This window comes from Podarcis gaigeae, assembly GCF_964106915.1.
Source record: "Podarcis gaigeae genome assembly, chromosome: 1".
In the NCBI taxonomy this organism is placed as follows: domain Eukaryota; kingdom Metazoa; phylum Chordata; class Lepidosauria; order Squamata; family Lacertidae; genus Podarcis; species Podarcis gaigeae.
The window spans coordinates 8798070-8818988 of record NC_139678.1 but is presented as its reverse complement, the minus strand read 5'-3'; the positions used below and the strand labels follow the sequence as shown (position 1 = coordinate 8818988).

The 20919-nt window shown below is 45.0% G+C and overlaps 1 protein-coding gene across 3 annotated transcripts in view; it reads right to left on the bottom strand.

The window, feature by feature from the left end:
• The window catches only part of PPM1A (protein phosphatase, Mg2+/Mn2+ dependent 1A), a 35790-nt gene extending 19826 nt beyond the window's left edge, over positions 1-15964 (bottom strand). For 2 of the 3 annotated variants that reach the window (XM_083737148.1, XM_083737149.1), the window contains exon 1: positions 15281-15951. The gene's annotated coding sequence lies outside the window, so the exon portion shown is untranslated. Of the gene's footprint in view, positions 1-15280 lie in introns of all 3 variants that reach the window. The other variant, XM_083737150.1, reaches the window with a different exon arrangement.
• Between the last annotated feature and the right edge of the window lie 4955 nt (positions 15965-20919).

The window sequence follows — 20919 nt, the reverse complement described above, 5'->3', positions numbered from 1 at the left end:
ACAACTTTTAATCCCTAAGAACCAAGCCTAGACAAGGCTGATAAAGCACCAGAAATTGCAGACTTTTGGAGATGCACAAGCCACCAAGCCTAGCACTTCACTGTCCAGAGACAAGACTGCAATTTTCAAGCAAAGCATTCATTCAGTATTCCCTCATATCAACTCTTTCTCATACCCAAGATTGAAACATAGCTCCATAACTAGATCTTGTATATCATAATAGCCAGGAACATGAGCTGTGAACAGTCTCAGTTGAATTATCACCTACCTTAGAAAAGTTTTAAGCATTACCAAAATATGAGAAGAGCAATGAATACTTGAAAGAAACCATATAAACATTCATATAACCACAGAACACAAAGGGAAATCTTTTAAAAATATGCCTCAATCCCTTATTAGCTAATATATTTTTCTGTCTTTTAGCGAAAGAAAAATGTTGAAACTGTCATTGCATTGCTGTTCGCTTCCTTCCCAAAAGTCTAAAGTGGTTATCATATGAATGTAATTCCTCTAAATATAAGGGCTGGGATGCAGGTCAAATAATACATGAATGAATACCTGGCAGTCTCTTTTTATATCATCATGGGGTTATTCAAGAATGAAGGCCTTGTGCTTCACAGACCTGCAAGACTCAGGGAGAAAGTCAGGTCTGTGCATACACAAGCCCACACACTCCTCATTTTGCAACAGGCACCCTGCAATTCTTGGGTGAATCTGCTCTGCTCCTCTGCCCCAAATCACTTACATGTCCTAGTTTCTCCTATGGGTTACACACTGTACTTACATGAGGTTCAAGTGGAAACATGAGGCAAACACATAAATGGTCAACACAATGGCACAATTCACTTGTTTCCAGGAGACACAAGTACAACCAAGTCCACCGTATATATTTTATGAAAGCGGGGCTTCCATCTGATCTGGTATGGTGTTCCAGAAAAGAATGTCATCTAGAGATTTATTTATTTGCAGGATTTTCTCTAACACTTCAATAAATGTTTCTAGTTTACAGGAGATGAGTTAGTTGCTGCACTCCTCAGGGTGGCTATTCTCCAGTCTTGGGGCCAAAAATATTTGAATTAGCAAAATATGATTTACACTTGCCATGCAAACGAAGTGTGTAAACAAGAATCTGACCTGGTCTGCAGGGCAAACAAACCATACCTTGCTGTTCAGATTTAACAGAAAACTATGATTTCCCACAAACCAAGAAGCAGCAAATGAAGTGGAACATTGAGGAGTATTCGTTTGTGTGAGCAGAGGGCCTGTTCCAATTAACACAAGGCTAGGGAATCTTTCCTCCTGGGACGGCTGCATCCGTTCAGGCATAAAATGTGTCAGGGGCCACATACCAGTGATGAAAGGGAGTGCCACTCCGCAGCCACACACCCCATTCCATCAAGTCATGCTCACATGCAAGCACACCCATTCATTCACTTTCACACATACCATCTATTCAATTCACACATAAGCCCCTCACTACAATTTGCACTGAGAAATAGGCTCCTATTCGTTCCAATTGATTCTCTCCCCCCCTCCAACAGCAGGGGGTTGATCCAGATATAAAGCCTTGCTGGGGGAGTGTAAGAGGGACTTTTATCTTTTGCCCCTTACTACGTCACAATGTAATCCAACATGGTCCCAACATTCACTCCAATGGATCATTTCTTGACAAAGCAAACAGCAAATACCAATCCTGATTAAAGCCACATCAAGGTGCATAGAGTTAAAGCCCCACTACATCCCCATGCCAGAGTCCCAACCCAAATTTGGCCCACTGTGCTCAGTATTTGCTACTTTTCTGTGCTGGTTGAGGATGAACAGAGAGCAGTAGGGATCTCAAGGAGCAAAACCACTCTCAGGCACTATACATATTGTCTCCACAGTATATTACTTTTTACCTTCAACAATATTTTTTCATATTTTATCATAGGTTTTTGAACTTTGTGTATCTAATATATTGTATAGTAGTGATCCCCCTACTATCATGTTTTGTTATATATTGGGGTCAGTTATTCTGCATGTAAGTTAGTCTGAACGTTATATATTATCACCAGCTAAACCAGGGCGGCCCAACTTTTCAAACCAAGTGGTTGCAAGAGTACTTCGGCATGGAACCTGGAGGCTGCACACAACTTGTTTTTTGGGGGGAGGCCGAAATCTGACACCCCCCCAAGCCCTCACGCTGCCTTCCGAAGTATAGCTACGGTAATTGAAATGCCGTTCTTTGGGAATGATGTGCAAGGCTCTGGCAGGTTCTTAGAGCCCTCCAACCTCCTTCCAAAAGCTGGAAAAGTGCTAACTAGGCTTTGGAGAGGTAGGAGGACTCTAGGACCCTGTCAAAGCTTCCATGCCTCCTTCTCAAAGCCCAGAACCTCACTTACCCACAAGGCTTTGGGATAACAGCACAGGGGCTGGGGGTTGTTGAGGGCCATCAAAAAGGCCTTGAGGGCTGCATGTGAACCTTGGGCCACGAGGTGAACCAGCCACGGCTAAACTATGACTGTTGCCTACTGCCTGCCCATAGGCAACCACCATATTACTCTTAATATTTCGAGTATATGTGGAATAGTACCAGAGTATATGGGGGTTTGCAGACAGATTGCTTGCCTTAGGGGGCTTACATTAAAAATATTTATTGTGGGGAAGATAGCAAAGGAACGGAAAAGAGAGACAAGGTTCAGAAGGGATGATGTGAACAATGGAGTTATTCAATATTTTTAAGACTCAAAAGGGTTTATAAACTTATCTTGATACATGTTGGAAGAAAATTCTGTGATGATTTCAGAGTATTTATATGGATTGTTTATTTTATATAAGTAGGCGGTAAAGTTAAAACTGCTTTCACGAAATTAGTCATTAAACAAGAACTTGTAATTATAGGCAAGGAATGTTTGACCTGTTTAGGGAGGTGGGCTAATCTTTTATGTGCAGACTAGTACCGGTAACTTTTTTGCCAAGGTGATTTGCAAGGCTAGAGTAAGTCAAACGTATCATACTATCCACAAGTCACCTATAGTTCCTGCTCAACTTGACCAAACAGAAATGATATATTAAAGTACATCACCTCTAATTATCATTAGTACTATCATGAAAATGCATCTCATTTTACTGTTGTGGTAGCAAGGTGGACTAAGTGCTTTGGGTCTATGTTCTCAGATCAAAGAACTCCTGTTCCACATATCAGAATAATACTGACTTTCCCAGCAGTTGCCTTTCAGCTAATAAGTGTACACCAAGTTCTTCACAAGAAAGTGCACATGTACCCTTCCAAAACAATTTACTGCTTATTTCTGGGTAAACGCCAAACAAGTGGGTACATGACATGAATGAGAAATACTTTCTGGATATACAGCAGTGGGAAAAGCTTTCAAAGTAGCAGAGTGTGTTTTCAGAAACCATGTTTCCCCCATGACAAACCACATAACGTTTCCAAAGTTAACATCTGTTTGTTTATGACAACAGTTCACATGCTCTTTTAATGTAGTGCTAATGATGTCAGCGCTCAGCATTTCAACTCATACACAAATCTCCAGAAATTATTCCAGAGAGCAGGCCTCTTGAATACAGAAAAATAACTATGTTTTGCTAATTTATGAGCACTCTCATGGTGGATAAAGTACCCAACAAGTACCACCAATGGTACTGAAATGTATATGACAGAGACCCAAATATTTTCAGTGTTGCACACCATGCTATAAAGTGAAGTGATGACAAATTGTTATAAAGGGTATAGCAATGACTGCATGCATGCTTTCTGGAGGCACCCAACATCAAAAGAATAAATATAGCCCTCTAAAAGCATACTAAGACAGGAAAGCGTAGGAATAGATTGTCAATGTCATCACAGTACAAGATCAACAGGATGTCTTAACAACTTTGTTAAAGTGCAAAAGTGTAAGTATATAACAAACACCTAGATAAGTGGCCAATAAAGTGGCAAAAGTTAGATTCTGAACTAGCTAGTAAGTTCTGGAAACTCAAATGTCAGTTGACTATCTGAAGCAAACATATATTCTGTGTATGTGGTAGTCATGTTTGTAGCCCCTGAAGGCTTGAGGCTCAGGTGGCCTTGGTGGCATGGAGTGCCTTCCATCAGCTTCAACTGGTGGCCCAACTGCACCCTTAACTGGACAGGGAAAGCCTAACTTCTATCATCTATGCTCTAGTAACCTCTAGGTTAGATTACTGCAATGTGTTATACGTGGGGCTGCCTCTAATGATGGTTTGGAAACTAGGTGGTGCAAAATTCAGTGGCCAAGCTGCTCACCAGGGAAAGTCAAGTTGAGCATATAACATCAATTCTGGCCCAACTGCATTGGCTGCCAATTAGTGACAATTAGTTTCTGGGCCCAATTCAGAGTGCTGGTTTTGACCTATAAAGCCTTAAATGGCCGAGGACCACAATACCTCAAAGACTGCCTCTTCCCATTTGAACCAACCTGGACACTGTGATCATCATCTGAGGCCCTCCTTCACGAGGTCATGAGGGTGGCAACATGAGAGCCAGCCTTTTCTGCAGTGGCTCCCTGCTTGTGGAAGCCTCTCCCCAGGGAGGCTTGCTTGGCATTTTCATTGCGTATATTTAGGCACTAGGCAAAAATGCATTTTTAAATTGTAAACCATTCTGTGGTCCTCAGATGAAGGGTGGCATAGAAATTTAGTGAGTAGGTAAGTAGCCTCCCTAGCCTCCAGGGGTGGGGATGGTAGAAATTAATTGATTGACTGACTGACAGTCTATGTTGGGAAACATGTCCTGATGCTCTATAGATTTTTAAAAAGCAAGGGCTCCAATGTTTTCTTCCTACCTCAAGCATGGTAAATCCAAGCCATTCACCTTAGGATAGGGGAAACTTAATGTATTCTTCCCAAAGTTCTGGTGGTTTCCTGCCTCTTAGAATGGAAGAATGGTGCTTCTTGCCCTGACATTATCATGTTCTAATACCCCTTACAGAGTCCTGCATGCTTTCCTAACAGCAGCCCCTTTCCCCCTTTGCTTACAAATAGAAGGGACTTGAATCATGAAATAACATACCTACTCCCACCAGGGCACCTAGCAAAGGAATAGAATTTAAATGTGTAGATGCAGATACAAAGGATAAACAAGTGAAGAAGGCCTTCTCTTCTGGATATACGCTTCTTCAAGTTTGGATATACACTTCTTCAAGTTCTCTTCAACATTCTGTTTTTTGCTATCTGCATCATAAGGCCTGCTGTCAATTTTAGATTGTCCACCCACTGCATGGGTGGCCATCACCTAGATTTTTTTAAAATTGTATGGTCTGCACAGTAGCACTCCTCTGTTCCATCAGCCTGAGCAATCTTTCAGCACATGTCCTGCAGACTTCTAGGATTGTTTTTTGTCCTAAGCATAATCTTCAACCTGCTCTGTTCCTCTAACTTGTCTTAGCTAAATTCATCTTCAGTCTTACCTTTTTTATTCTTAATTTAGTTTAGTTAATTTAGTGGGCACCGGTCCCGCCCCTGGGGCAGAGGGCAGATCGGACTGAACCCAAGGGGGCGTTAAGTTGTTCTTTTTTCCTGAAAAGGGGGTGGTAGGCCAAATAAGTTTGGGAACCTCTGGTTTAGTTCTTCCAGGATTTATTTTAGCTATTATGACTGTATCAACATATCGTAGATCCTCTGTTAACATTCATTCCCCTTTCTGGCCAATAAAGCTTTTAAAACACATCTTTCAAGGCAAGTGTAAATTAGCTCAGGTGATAAGTTATCTCCTTGTCTTATGCCTCTTTTCAAATGTACTGGATTGGTATTTATATGGAGATGATAAGTTGCTGCTGCCTTGTCTGCTGTTTCTTGTAGTAGATGGTTGCATCTGATATCAATTCTGCAATTTTGTAATGGCCACTGTAATGTCCAGGTTTCAATAGTATCAAGTCTTTTTCCTAGTCAATGAATCCAATATATATACGTATAGTGGTCACATTTTTCTATCAACATTTTCATGGTTAATAGATCTGCTGTAGAATATGCTGCCAAACACATACACTTCATACAGTGGTACCTCAGGTTACAGACGCTTCAGGTTACAGACTCCGCTAACCCAGAAACAGTATATCGGGTTAAGAACTTTGCTTCAGGATGAGAACAAAAATCGTGCTCTGGTAGTGCGGTGGCAGAAGGCCCCATTAGCTAAAGTGGTGCTTCAGGTTAAGAACAGCTTCAGGTTAAGAACAGACCTCCGGAACGAATTAAGTACTTCTTAGGTACCACTTCAGAGGTACCACTGTATTTGATTTACATATAATGGGTTGGATCCAAAGGTACCTTCCATGTCCTTTCATGCAAAATTGGGACATAATTTCTGTCCACTCTCCCCTCCTGGCTAGCCCACACCCTCTCGTGTTACTGACAAAGTTTCTTGATTCTCAGCAACAGCTTTTTGTGTAGCTCTGGTGGCCGTAATACTGGGTAGAGAAAGTTCCATTGTTAAAGTTTCCAAATTTCAGACAATATCAGAAGTGCCACTAGATTAGCCTGAAGTGGTCTGCATCTATTAACACTTATTTTTACTATGTATGTAAGGTGGTGGTGGTTCAATTTAACAAGAGCAATGAAGCAAGGTAAAATGTTATCTTTCACTCAGTGTTCAAAACTCCCATTGTTCTAGGCCAGGCATAGGAAACTCATCCCTCCAGACGTTTTGGGACTTTAACTCCCATCATCCCTGACCACTAGTCCTGTTAGCTAGGGATGATGGGAGTTGTAGTCCCAAAACATCTGGAGGGATGAGTTTGGGGATGCCTGTTCTAGGCACATTTTGCGACAGGGAATTTCATTAGCATGAGCAATTTCTGAGCTCCGGGCGCAGTACTGCGCCTAAGATTTCAGATTTAAACTGCAGAGTAGAAGAAAGGACCTTTTTCTGCCTCCCTACTTCCAGCTACTCTTTGAAGACTGGAGAAGAGACCCTCTTAAGAAGACTGGAGAAGAGACCCTCTTAAGAATATTAGGGGGGTGGGCAGGGGAAGGACAAGACCATGTGAAAAATGAACATAATATTTAGCTGCAGTTCATTCATTTTCAGCTTTGCATTCTTGTTATTAAAAAAACGCATAGACATTCTGTAGTTGGGCCCATAACCTAGGTTTAAGGTGCCATTTAGCTCCTAGCTTTCATACTTCAGTTTCTAACACTGCTTTCACTAGAGCAGGAGTGAGAAACCTGTTGTCTTCCAGATGTACTTGGACTCCCAACTCCATTTAGTCCTAGCCAACTTGGTCAATCATCAGTAGATGGTGGGAGTTACTGCCTAACAATATCTGGAGGGCTATCAGTTCCCCATCCTTACACTGGAGTTTAGAGCAGCTGGGTCATCCAATAAGATATTAATCTAAGTTAAGACATTTTAAAACAAAATACTGACATCACATTACTGGTCATGATATAAACAAATCGTGTCTTCTATTGTAGAGGTCAGTTTTCTAGTTTAGTGTTGTTGTTGGTTTTTTTTTGGGGGGGGGAAATCACCTTGAAACAAATATAACATTCTGATATAAAAGTGAATCACTGTGTTTTATAGTTATTGATCCAGAAAGGCATATAATACCAGTCTTTTGTGTACTTAAGTCAGTGCAACTTCTCACATGTGTAACAGTTAAAATATGTGCAGCAATACTTGGATGAAGCCAAAGCTGCTTATGTAAAAGCATGAAAACACATTTGCTGAGTTTTGCAAAGCAAACATAAAGGAGATAAAGAAGTAATATATTACTTTACCTAGCTTGGCTCAATCTTATCCAACTGAGGAAAGTTTCATAGACTCGCAGAATTGTAGAGATGGAAGGGACCCTTATCCAATCCAACCCAATGCAGAGCAAGAACCTCAACTAAAGCATCTGTGACAGATGGCCATCCAATCTCTGCTTTAAAACCTCCAATGTTGATATTTGATATTTAACTAAATTGTAGGTACTGACAGATACCCAAATTCATTTTAATTTATACTACCTTTTTATTTAGACAGCATTTTAATTTCAAACTGATCTTATAACCACAAGGAGGTACTTTTGTTCAAAGTTTATTAAACTAGCGTTCTCTGTTCCAAGGAAACTTTTATCTGTTCATATTTGACACCACATTTCATTTCCAAAGTATCTTTTGAATACTAGCCTTTGTAAAAATTCAGATGCAAAGCAAAGTATAGGCTCAAGGAATCAGGAGGAATAAATGGGAGATGTGGGGAAGAAAAAAGATCAGCATTAAAGGCAAAGATCAAAGATGGAGGATGTGTCCCTAGTTTGCAATCAACGTTCAAGTGATATTTCTGATTGACTGCTTTAAGGGGTCAGGGAAATCCTTTTTGGGTGAAGCAGGGCTCAAGCTGGCAAGTCTTCTCTTATGTCTGGGTTAAAGCTACAGCTACTGATTACCTTGGGATCCTCAGGTGCCCTTTAGATGCAGCAATGTGGTTAGCTACTTTCCCATGAAGTGATCCCACATGGATGGGATGATGCAACCATATAGATAGGACTAATCATTGAGTCTTCACCACAACATTGGATTCCAAGACCCACATGATAAGCCACACTGCCATATCATTCAGACACAGCTCCTAGATATCACGTCACCTAAAGGAGAAGCAGCTCCAGATACTCTATGTAGACTTGAAATAGAGACAAAAGCTTACTAAAATTCAAAAGCAAGCACCAATTACCGAAAAGAACAAAGGCAGTGGGATCCACCTGCTTTTCACAAATGTGCTACTTAAGTTATCAGTGTTATACTGTCTTGCTTAATTTAGTATTCCAGAAACAGAAATATGAGAGGTCTGACCTTATGACTATTTTGCTAAACAATTAGCATCACTGTACTGGCATCAAGAAACAAATGCTTTAATTCATTGGGATAAGGAACATACCCAGGACACCAGGGCATGCAACTGGCTGAGAAACGATGCTATCATCATTAACATGTTGCTTTCTAAGCAGTAGTACTGACTAAATAGGAGTGGCAGATAAAACTGATGGAATGCGCGGATTGAATAATAGAAGCAGGAAAATTAATTAAAATGAAATTAGATATAGGGGGAATTTAAAGGGGGATTGAGCTTTTTGAATATGTAGTTAGATAAAGAAAACTAAAATGAACCATGGGAAAAGGGGAACGGAAGTAATGAAATGCTCTTATGTAATCTGCTGTTTGTTGTAAAAGAGAAAATGATAAACAAAATACTATTAAAAATGTTGCTTTCTAGCCATCATGGAGCCAGCTACATCAAAAGAAACCTAAGTTGTTATAGGTGTCAGTACCCACTCAGAATGGCATAACAAAGCACAAAACAGACAAACAACCCTACTTACCTCCCACACAGCACACTGCAGTGGCTACAGCAGTACACCATTATTGCAAGTCTTTACATCAATAAAACTCGATTTAAGTGGTGTGTCCCCCCCCCAGAAAAAAACCCCTGAACTATGCAATGCATGCAACACCACCTCAAAAGTACCCATGGCTGCCATTTCTTATGAAAGCTGCCACCCTATTTTTACCTGGAAGTCCCACTGACGTTCACCTTAGTTCATATGTATAGGTTTGCACTGTAAAGCAGGAAACATTTATGTACTGCATTCTTTGCTGCCAAAGCTGTGTCCAAAGCAGTGAACATATAAAAATGATCAGTGTGATTACATCAGTAAAATAATTTAAAACACCATCAACAGCAATTAAAACAGTTTAAAAAAAGGATCCACAACAGCATCCATAATGTGAGCCACTGTGGTATACACCAGAGAACTGGACTTTGGTTAGAGTGTTTTAGGTTCATATCCCTAGTCTTATCTAAGAAATTTCCTGGGTGGCCTTAAATTATCTCTCAGCCTAGCATATCTCATTGGCCAGATATAAGATCTTATTTATTATTTAAAGTACATTGTTTGGACTAAAACAGAACTAAAACAGCAGCAGAAATAGACATCCAATCACTAGTTAGCACTAAATAGCCTCCCTAAGGTCAAAGACTCTAAACCAACCATTAAAACACCAGAGAAATGGCCAAAGACACTGCCCAAAGATAAAGATGTCAGGCCATCACATTAAAACGACAAAAGTGATGAAGATGCCAAAGCTAGATAAGACCGTGACTATGTAAGGATTTCTTAAAGCAACCAACGCTTTGAACTCTGTCCAGATTTAGGCAACCAATGAAGCTGAGCCAAAGTAAGAGCAAAACACTCTACGCAGCTTGCTCTTCGCTGCATTCTGCAACAGCTTCCAGACTAGCATTTTACAGTTTGCGTGTTTTAAATTGTTTTTCAAAAATTAATTATTTGGGATATATCAAATGAGCACAGGAAGCTTCCTTATAGAGAGTCTAATCACTGGTGCATCTAGTACAGTACTATCTACAGGTGGCAGTTCTTTGAAGTCTGGGGAATAAAGTCTTTGCCAGACCTGCCACCTAAGCATTTTAATAGGAGAAGCCAGGGACCAGATGTAGGGTCTTCTACATATGCCTCATCTGCCCTACTCACAAAATGAGGCCTTTCTAAAGAGTTATAATGTAGTTTCATAGCATTTAACCAACTTTGGTTTTCTAATATAAATCTATTAGAATTTTATAGAAATATAATCTCAAACCTGACAAATAGTCTAGAAGTCTACTAAGATTACTGATTACTAGATTGATGAAGGTACTGAAGTAAATCTAAAATTCTGAGCTCAGTCACTAATCCCCACAAAAAGTAGAATGTGGACTTGGTTTCCAGTCTCACCCGATTAGGAACCCAGTTCTATACTTCCTTGCTCTACTGGTCAAACTCCTTCCCTCCAATGCAGCACGATTCCCAATCTTGATACAGAACTGCTTGCAGCAGGCATCCCCAACCTGCAGCCCTCCAGACGTTTTGGCCTACAACTCCCATGATCCCTAGCTGGTCAGGGATGATGGGAATTGTAGTCCAAAACATCTGGAGGGCCAAATGTTGGGGATGCCTGGCTTACAGGTTAGTGGTTTCCACTTTAAGGAACATTTGAACCACTTCCCTCACTTTCCTCTAATCATTTGTTGAAGCTGCTGTCACATATATATTGTGTTACACCAGAATGAACAATGACCTACCTCACAGGACTATTGAGAGTAGATGTGAAATTAGCCACTCTCCTAGAACAAGTAATTCATTCTAGACAAGTAGCTAACCAGATCTATGGGCTATCTGTATACATAAAGGTAAAGGTAAAGGTACCCCTGCCCGTACGGGCCAGTCTTGACAGACTCTGGGGTTGTGCGCCCATCTCACTCAAGAGGCCAGGGGCCAGCGCTGTCCGGAGACACTTCCGGGTCACATGGCCAGCGTGACATCGCTGCTCTGGCGAGCCAGAGCCGCACACGGAAACGCCGTTTACCTTCCCGCTGGTAAGCGGTCCCTATTTATCTACTTGCACCCGGAGGTGCTTTCGAACTGCTAGGTTGGCAGGCGCTGGGACCAAGCAGCGGGAGCGCACCCCGCCGCAGGGATTCGAACCGCCAACCTTTTGATCAGCAAGTCCTAGGCGCTGAGGCTTTAACCCACAGCGCCACCTGCGTCCCATCTGTATACATACCAGCTAAGAAAAGATAACAATTCTCAGGAAATGGTTTCTAGACCACAAAAGCTTACATTATAATTAATTTAAGATGTAAAAAAAGGGGGGTGCGGCAACCGACTAACATAGTGACCCCTCTAGAACTTTTTACCATGACACATGTACACACAGATGGGTAGACTGTTAAACTTTGAACTAATCAGAAAGGCTAGTGAAGAAGATGAATGAGGACAAAGCCCAAAGAATGAATAAAAATGAGCGCCATTAGAGCAGCGTTTCTCCAACTTGGGTCTCCAGCTGTTGTTGAACAACAACAACTCCTATCATCCCTGACCACTGGTCCTGCTAGCTGGGGATGATGGGAGTTGTGGTCCATCAACAGCTTGAGACCCAAATTTGAGAAACACTGCACTAGGGTTGGTCTTAGACCTGAAAAAGAGGAGTCCCCACAGCAGTGTCACAATGTGGCTTTCAATATAGTCACTATCTTAGTTCCTCAACCACAAAATGGAAAGATTTTTCTAACATAGGTAGTTCCTTAAGCACACTAGAGAATGTGAGGACTCTTTATAGTAAAACGTGGGGTGGAATTCTATGCAGTGCTAAATGGAGTATGTGTCCAGGGAACAAGTACACTTGTGCAACAGGACTTTCTTCTCTATCCTCCCCCTGTGCACCTCCTAAAGCTGTTCTGGGGGTTCTACCAACCCTCCAGAGCAGGCTTAGGGGGCATAAGGGGAGGAGAGGGGAGACAGTTCTGCTGCAGGACTGGACTTTGTTCCACAAACACAACAATTTAGCCCAAGACAATTATCACTTAATCCTTAATATAGTATATGGAAGAGAAGTCAGTAGGATTTGATTGCCATACAGTTGCTTTATAACAGGGAGTGAAAAGCATACGAGCTTTCAACCAGAATAAGCAAAGGCTCTCATAGGGGTTCCGGCAATAAGCCCAGCTCCAGTGGGTGGAAAGTGGTATGATGAGAGTTCTTAAACTATTTTGCCATGTTTAGTATTAGTCTCTAGCTGTCATCTGCATGTATAAATATTCCACCCATCTGGCTCTTGAAAGAAAGCAGAGCCCCAGAGGAAGATTACCTGGCTACGCTATATCCTCACATATCCCCTATATTCTGCCAAACTGTGGCTCTAAGCACAGTACTCATTTCTACTATTTACACAGCTTTATAAAGGGAAAGAAAATCTGACAGCTCAACTACTTCCATTAGGGCTCTTCTAAGGCTCACTCTTCTGAGGAGTGAAATCTTACCTTCACTCTTAAGGATTGACAACGCCTTCAACAGCACAAGCACTGCAGCACTGTCTGCAGACTAAGGGAAAATATGCTAGGTCACATTTTTAAACATCATTATAACAGTAGTAATTGAAGAGTCTTGTCTTTTCAACTTCTTTTTCAACCTGAGAACTCAACACACATGTGAGGAAAATGTCTACTAGGTTATGTTAATAAGCAGTGCTTTTTTCTGGGGGGAACCCAGGGGTATGCATACCCCTAAACATTTTGTGAATCTAGGTTTGGCCTCATTGAGGGGCAGTATTTCAATATGAGTAGGAAAATGAGTACCCCAAAGCATATTTTTTTCGAGAAAAAGCACTGGTAATAAGAAACTGCTCTCTCCATGTTCCAATATGCTCTCTCCATGTTCCAACCTGCTTTAAGAAAACACGTTTGCAGAGTGATTCCTCAATAAGCTGAAGAGATTCAATTCTTGTTTGTGAGGAAATCACATACTCTAACTAGTACATCATAAGATGGACAATCATCACACTGAAGTAACTATGAAACTTGCTGTTTTCTACAACAAAATCTGAATCCTAAACCCAAAATCTGTGTTTTTAAAAATTATCCCCTTTTATATAATTATAAAACGATCTGTATTTTAAACTACAAGCACCAGAAATGTGTATTCTTATCAAATTACTTAAACGCAAGACTGCATAATGGATCCAAAACTTAACAACCAAGTCACAGCTTTTGTGGCTCCCCCGCCCCCCTTTATAGCTAAGAAATGTCTCATGAAATCTGGGGGCGAGAAGGCTAAGCAAAATTTACACTGATCAGGAGATGGGCTTCTGTGTCATATATATGCCCCTCCCCAACTACTAAAAGCAGAACACAACAAATATATGCAAACCTGCTTGTGTTGCATAATACACACACACACACACACACACAGGCTACAGAATTCATAGTTGCTTGGTGCAGAATCTGGAATATTTTTAGCACGAAATAGACAGAGCCAAAATCATAACATGCACCATAAATAACTATAGCATCACTGATCTGTTAAAAAAAATGTTTTGCAGACTTGAAAAAAATATAATTACCTTTTGCATTTCAATGGGCAATAGTACAGCCCTCTGAAAACAGCATCTCACACCCACTTCCACTATTCAAAGTTATTACAAGAAACGGCACATTTACATAACCCTTTTTTGTTTGGGTTCATTTCCCTTTCCCACACCTTTCTTTTTCTTCTAAAAAGAGACAGCAATAGCTGTGTGTGTAGGAAGGCAATCACTGAGGCAGACTGCTTCATAAATATTGCACATCTGAAAGTATATACCTAGCAAAGTGAATGATGCAGCAGGGTGGGGCGCTTTATAAATAGACTCATTTATTAATGGTTCTCTGTGAATGATAGCAGAATGCTTTGCAGGAGGAGGAGAATGTGTGCTTATAACCATTATTAATAAATCCTGGCAGACAGCAAGCTTTTTCGCCCACCACCATCCCTCCAGGGGAAGATACAGACATCCAGCTACGTCATCACCGGATTGGGTTGGCATGAACAATGAACACAGAGGAATCAAATCCCAAACATTTGGCCGCCTTCTACACACACACACACACACACAAAACCTTTCTCTCTGTTTCAGATTGCGGTGCTAAATAAATAAGTTCTGCCAAAATCAAAGAGTCTTCTTCCCTCCCACAAGGAAACACGTAAAGACTTGCCTGTCAGATTTAGCGCCCTGTATATACTAAAGGCTCAGCATATTAGGGTGTTTAAAATAAACTGAATAAAAGAGCATGGTTTTGGCTTAGGAATAACAGAATCAGAGTTGGAAGGGCCTCCGAGGGCCACCTAGTCCAGCCCCCTGCAATGCAGGAATCTTCAGCCCAACCTGGGGCTGGAACCAACGACTCAGAGAGCAAGAGTCTCTTTGCTGTACGAACTGACTTACTTTTAAGGCCTCCCAAATTCACACCCACCCACCCACACACATATACTAGTAAGGAAAAGTGGGGGTGGAATTAACTCGCCAACACCAGGAACTGAAGACCTTTCTCAGCTACCCTGGTTCCCTTCCCCCTCTGCTGCCGCCTTTCCCCCCCATTCCCAAGCCCCCGTGCAGGATTTCCGACTGTAAGCTCCTAGGGGCAGATCCGTGCACGGAAACATCCGATTCCCAGAGCCAGTTTGCCACCGTCTCTGCCCCACCCCCAGCTGTTCGTGTTTTAAAATGCGGGAGGGGGGGGTCCGGGTCCGCCGGATCTTTTGAGGTGGATTACAACACACAGAGAGAGACGCCTCATCCTCGACGACACGCAGGCCGGGCGCCTCCTCGCCCTTCCTCCCCACTGGCTTCCAGGCCCAAGATCCAGGCGGCGGCGGTGGCGGCCTCCTCCTCCTGCTACTGGGCCTTTCTCTCTCCCTCCACCCAGGCGCACCCGAGGCCTCCCTCAGCCACCCTTGGGGCCTCCACTTACCCTACGGGAGAGGGGGCTCTGAGTGGGCGCTCCGAAGCGGCGCAGTGAGGAGGCCTGAGCCAGACCGGGCCGAGCCGGCGAAAGCGGCCTCTCTCGCCTCAGTTCATTCAGACGGGGCGAGACGATGGCGGCGGCGGTGGCGACTGCGGCGAAGGCAGCCGCGGCCGCTGTTTGTGCTGCTGCTGCTCCTCCTGGCTGGCCCTAGCGGGGAGCCGAGCGCTCATCTCGCCCGGCCTCCCCGTCGCCCACCCCTCCCCTCCCGCGCCGCACGCGGGTCTCCCCTCTTCCCCTCGCGGCAACGGCGCCTCACGCGCTTCCCCGTCTTTCCGCACCCCACCAAGCACCCGCCTCAACTCCGCTTCAATTCCCTCAGGCGGGCGGGCAACCGAAGCAAGCGAGCAAAGGGTCGCGCACGCGCAAAGAGAACCACCCAGCGCGCGAGGGAGAGGGGAGGAGGACGACGACGTAAGCGCGGAGCGGACAAGACGCCGAAAGCGCGAGCTCGCCTCGCCAAACCGCGCGTGCGCGGGGTGAGTCGGCTGTATAACAAGGCAGGGGAAGGCACGCCCGCGAGAGAGAGAGAGAGAGAGAGAGGGAAAGGAACTCTCCCGCCGGCCTCCTATGCCTGGCCTGCGTACGTGCCGTGCGTGCGTGCACGCGCAGTTGTATCCCCCCCTCCTCTACTAAACACGCAAGCACGCACGCCGGCTCGAGCCTGCGTTCCCTGAGCGGCCAATGGGCGAGCGATTTCTAGCCTTATGCCCCGCCTCTCCCCTCCGTCCATCCAACCCCAAGCCCGCGTCTCCTTGAGTAGCAGCTTTCGACCGTCGTTGGTCGTTTTTTCCTTTTCGTACCGCCGGCTGTGGCGCAGCGCGCGGCGAGAGCCCGGATGTTCGGGCTGGCTGAGGAGGGAGGCGAGGCGGAGTTGTTTGCTGAGGCCGGGTGGTTATTACATCACCCTCGTCCCTCAGCGGGCCTTCGTCTTCTCTCAGGGCTGAGGGAAGCTTTGGAAATAGAGAGAGAAAGCGGCCAGGCAGACGCAGCCCACCATGCGCACCACACTCTTATGTTATTAATAGTATTAGTATTTGTTTTTACTGGTGCTGGTGAAATAAATTTATGGCGGGGGCGGGAATAACAACCGAAACATTCGCTGCTGTTTACATAATACACGCCGATTTCCCGCCCACCCTGGAGTGAGAGTGCAGCGCGTTCGTCGTGTTTTCCTCGCTAAACGGACACGCTTGCACACAAAAATCCCCCCAAAAACGTTACTGTAGCCTCTTCCACAGCTTCTGGTAGAGGAAAAAACGGGAATATTTGTTCCTGGGGTGCGAGTGGAGATTTAAAACACGGCAGACCTCCACCAGAACAAGCAGCCCTACAGAGCAGGTCAGAAATACAAAAGGCTGAGGAAAAGGTAAAAGTGATTTAGGAGGAAAAGCAGCAGGAGCAGAACCACTGCTCAGGAAGGTAGAATAAATAATAGTAATAGTAATAATACAGGCATATACAGTACATGTGAAAGTATCAGGAGACCCCACTAACTACAAGTGAATTTTATTTTATTTTTTGCCTTAGCGTAGGAGAACTAATGTACCTCAAATCCAGAGGACCACCAGTGGAGTTTGTTTATCTAAAATATTTACCCCTCACTTTTCCTATAAATAGTAAAAGGCGCGACTAAAGTCATCACTTGAAACAATTAAAATTGCTAATTACTGAAGTCAGCACAGCATAAAACAACATTCAAAAAGCATCTGCAGGAGACAGTGATGCCTACAAATAAGCAACTCATCTTGAGCCAGCTATTAAATCCAGATGTTAGAAGCCAAAAGCCTTTGAGGGGGGTATTTTGTCATCCACCAAAATTTTTAGGGGGAGCCGAGACAAACTTCCCTCAGGAGGGATTTTCAGAGCTGTGTACACAACTATAGACAAGGTCTATCTTTTGTTTCAGCCAATAATGCCCAAATCTTAATGGCTACCAACCCTAATAGCAGGGCCGGCCCAAGACATTTCGGCGCCTGAGGTGAATGAACCACAAAATGGCATCCTTCCTGGCCCCAGGGAACAAAGGGTGAGTGGTGAATTTGCGTTGTGATTTGCTGCACTTCTGGATTCTGCTACCTGAGGTGGTCGCTTCACCTTGCCTCTTGGGTGGGCCGGCCCTGCCTGATGCCTCTCTTCTACCTCCACTGGCAGAGGCTGTATGCTTTCGAATAGCAGGTGCTGGAAACTGCAAGAGGAGCAAGTTGCTGCTGCACTCAGGTCCTGCTTGCAGGCCAGTGGCGTAGCGTGGGGGGTGCCAGGGGTGCCGGCCGCACCGGGCGCAACATCTGGGGGGGCGCGAGTCCAGAGGGAAGGGACAAGTTCCTTCCTCCGCCGGGCTCCCCGCCGCCGCCGCTGCGCTCCACTCACTGCTCGCAGGAGGAGCAGCCGCTGCAGCAGTGCCGACGCCGCCACCGATCCCTGGCCGGGCATGGGCAGCCTCCGCACCCCGACGCCATCCCCTCGGCCCAGCCACAGGCGGCGGCTGCTTCTGCCGACGGGGAGGGAGGAGAGCTCCGAGGGGCCTCGCCGCGCCCTGCGCTCCCCAAAACCCTCTGAGAGGAAGCCGGCGGGCGGGCGAGGGTCTGCTGGCGGAAGGGGGCGCCGCTGGCTCCGGCTCTCAGCGCAAGTCTCAGCCGCGGGGGCGGGGGGCGAGGACGGAGCGCGGCTGGAAGCCCCCGGACCCGGCCGGGGGGAGGAGAGGCGCTCGCCAAGCCCGGATCTGGAGCGCCTCGGAGCGCGGGCTCCACCTACAGCCCAAGGAGAGGAGGGGGCGGGGAGGCGCCCGAGGGGAGGGGGCTTCGGCTGCCTCAGCTCGCGGGGGCTCCGCAAATAATAAATTTAATAAATTCCTGCTGAGCCTTAAGGGGGGGTCCTTGGCTCCTTCGCTCGCCCCCAGCCCCAGTGGCGTAGCGTGGGGGGTGCAGGAGGGCCGGCCGCAACATCTGGGGGGGGCGCTCGCACTCGAGTGCTAAAATCCACGGGTTAGGGGGCGCAAATTACTTGCCTTGCCCCGGGTGCTGACAACCCACGCTACGCCACTGTTGCAGGCTTCTGATAGGCATCTGGTTGGCTGCTGTTAAGAACAGCAGCCTTTGGTTTACAGTGGTATCACAGTACTTTGAATGTTAGGTGTGAACGTGGCCCCAGTGAGTCCCTAATTTGGAGTAAGATTTGAATCGTGAACTTCCAAGCTCTGGATGTATGTCAACAGAGAACATGAATGAGCTCTTGCACATTTCCTCCAGAGGGAAAGGAAAATGTTTCAACAACAGTCCAAATTATTGGCAGGACTAGTTATACTAGTATTGCCAAAACATAAGAAAAACACAGATCTCCTCTGGTATCTGTGTGTGGATGCATATGAAAGAGATTAAGTGCTGTTCAATAATGTTGTTTCCTTCCCATCAAAACAGCCATGTATGGCTCTGATTTCAGAAGTCCCCAAGCACAGAAAATATTATGGACGTTCCTTTTCCGAACTTGCCTGCTCTGGAGAACTCTTCAAAAGAGGAGGACAGAGTTTTACAACCATCTCTGCTATCTTTTAAAAGATTGGTGGCTGTGGGGCCTATAAGCTCCATGCTTCTGTTGCAATGCCAGTTGTGTTGCAGTCAACAGCAGAACTAGTCGCTCGGACACCCGGAGCGATGCACATGCCAGGGGGCGGGGCGATCCACCTAGGGGTTCAATCAGCATGGTGGCGATCCGCCCGAGGGGTGACTGGCGCAGCGGTGATCTGCCCAGAGAGGATTTTTTCACCCCACCTCTGGGATGACACCCAGGGTGACCCCCCCTTCCTACGCCCCTGGTTGCAGTCATGACAGATACTTATGCAAAATTCTCAGATGCATTGGCTAAAATAGGGTGAAATTATTGAGCAGAATGTGGGCAACTGCAACAGAGGAGGCACACTGACATTGTAGCCCAAGGCTATGGAACCTCGAGTCTGTGGATCAGCCAGTGAATTGGCCCACAAGGTCATTGCCCCCCTAACTACCTCCACATGTCACTCACCTGATGTCATGGGGTTGCATAAGCTGATCAGCAAGTGGTCAGGGATAAGTCCTGCTGGGCGCTCCCATACCCCCACCCTGTGTGTCTGCTTTGACAGGTGGTGGGATTGTCCACCTATCAGTCATAGAATCAAAGAATTGTAGAGTTGGAAGGGACACCACAGGTCATCTTGTCCAACCCACTACAATACAGGAATTTCAACTGGATCACAGAATCATTGAATTGTAGAGTGATCGATAGGTAGGTGGGGCCCCAAACCTGTCAAAATTGGCTTAGAGGGTGGGGAGAGCTATATATCTGCCCCTTGACTTTCTGCCATATCCTAAACCTCAGGAGTGGGGAACCTCATGCTCTAGAGATCAATACAGCTACCCAGACATCTCTATCTGGCCCTTGGTCCTTTTCCTGGGTCAAGCCTTCTCCTAAAGGCCAGTTCCCAGGCTACACCTCACACCAGCTCTGCTCCAAACCCTTCACGAGTCCTTTGGTGTTGAAACAATAGACGCTTAAATTCTGAAAATGCCTCTTGCTTGCCTGGATGTGTGTATGTGAAGACTCTGGTTTTTGTATTGCTGGAATGTAGCCTACTGTTCAAAACTAATAGTCACATCTGTTGCTGTGCCCCTTTACCTCTGGCTATGACAAACCTAGACGGCATCTTAAAAAGCAGAGACATCACCTTGCCAACAGAGATCCGTATAGTGAAAGCTATGGTTTCCCCAGTAGTGACGTATGGAAGTGAGAGCTGGACCATAAAGAAGGCTGTCCACCGAAGAATTGATGCTTTTGAATTATGGTGCTGGAGGAGACTCTTGAGAGTCCCATGGACTGCAAGAAGATCCAATCTATCCATTCTGAAGGAAATCAGCCCTGAGGGCTCACTGGAAGGACAGATCCTGAAGCTGAGGCACCAATACTTTGGCCACCTCAGGAGAAGAGAAGACTCCCTGGAAAAGACCCTGATGTTGGGAAAGATGGAGGGCACAAGGAGAAGGGGACGACAGAGGATGAGATGGTTGGACAATGTTCTCGAAGCTCCGAACATGAGTTTGACCAAACTGCGGGAGGCAGTGGAAGACAGGAGTGCCTGGCATGCTCTGGTCCATGGGGTCACGAAGAGTCAGACACGACTAAACGACTAAACAACAACAAATGCCCACCATGGACATGTGCCCCTCAGGAAGTTGCCCATACAAGAATGTGGCCTCAAGCTGAAAAATGTTCCCTGTCAGTACTATACTCCTTTAGTGCTTGACATGCTCTGGCAATGGTGCAACTTTACACCAAATCTAGCTCCAGAAATTTGCCACCCATTGCCTGGAGACTTCCAGTAGGAGTCATTATTATTACATAAATTTCTTCATCACTTTACATTCTAAACAATCTAAAAGAAAATAAAAACCAAATCCAGTAAAACATAGTTTCAGGACATTAGGCAACAGAAAGGTCAAGTACCTTAGAAAAGACTACCAAAATAGAGATCAACTACAAAACTAACAAACCACATCTCAATATACAATATAAAAATCAAATATATTATAAAGGAATCTCAAAACAATATACAAAGTGTA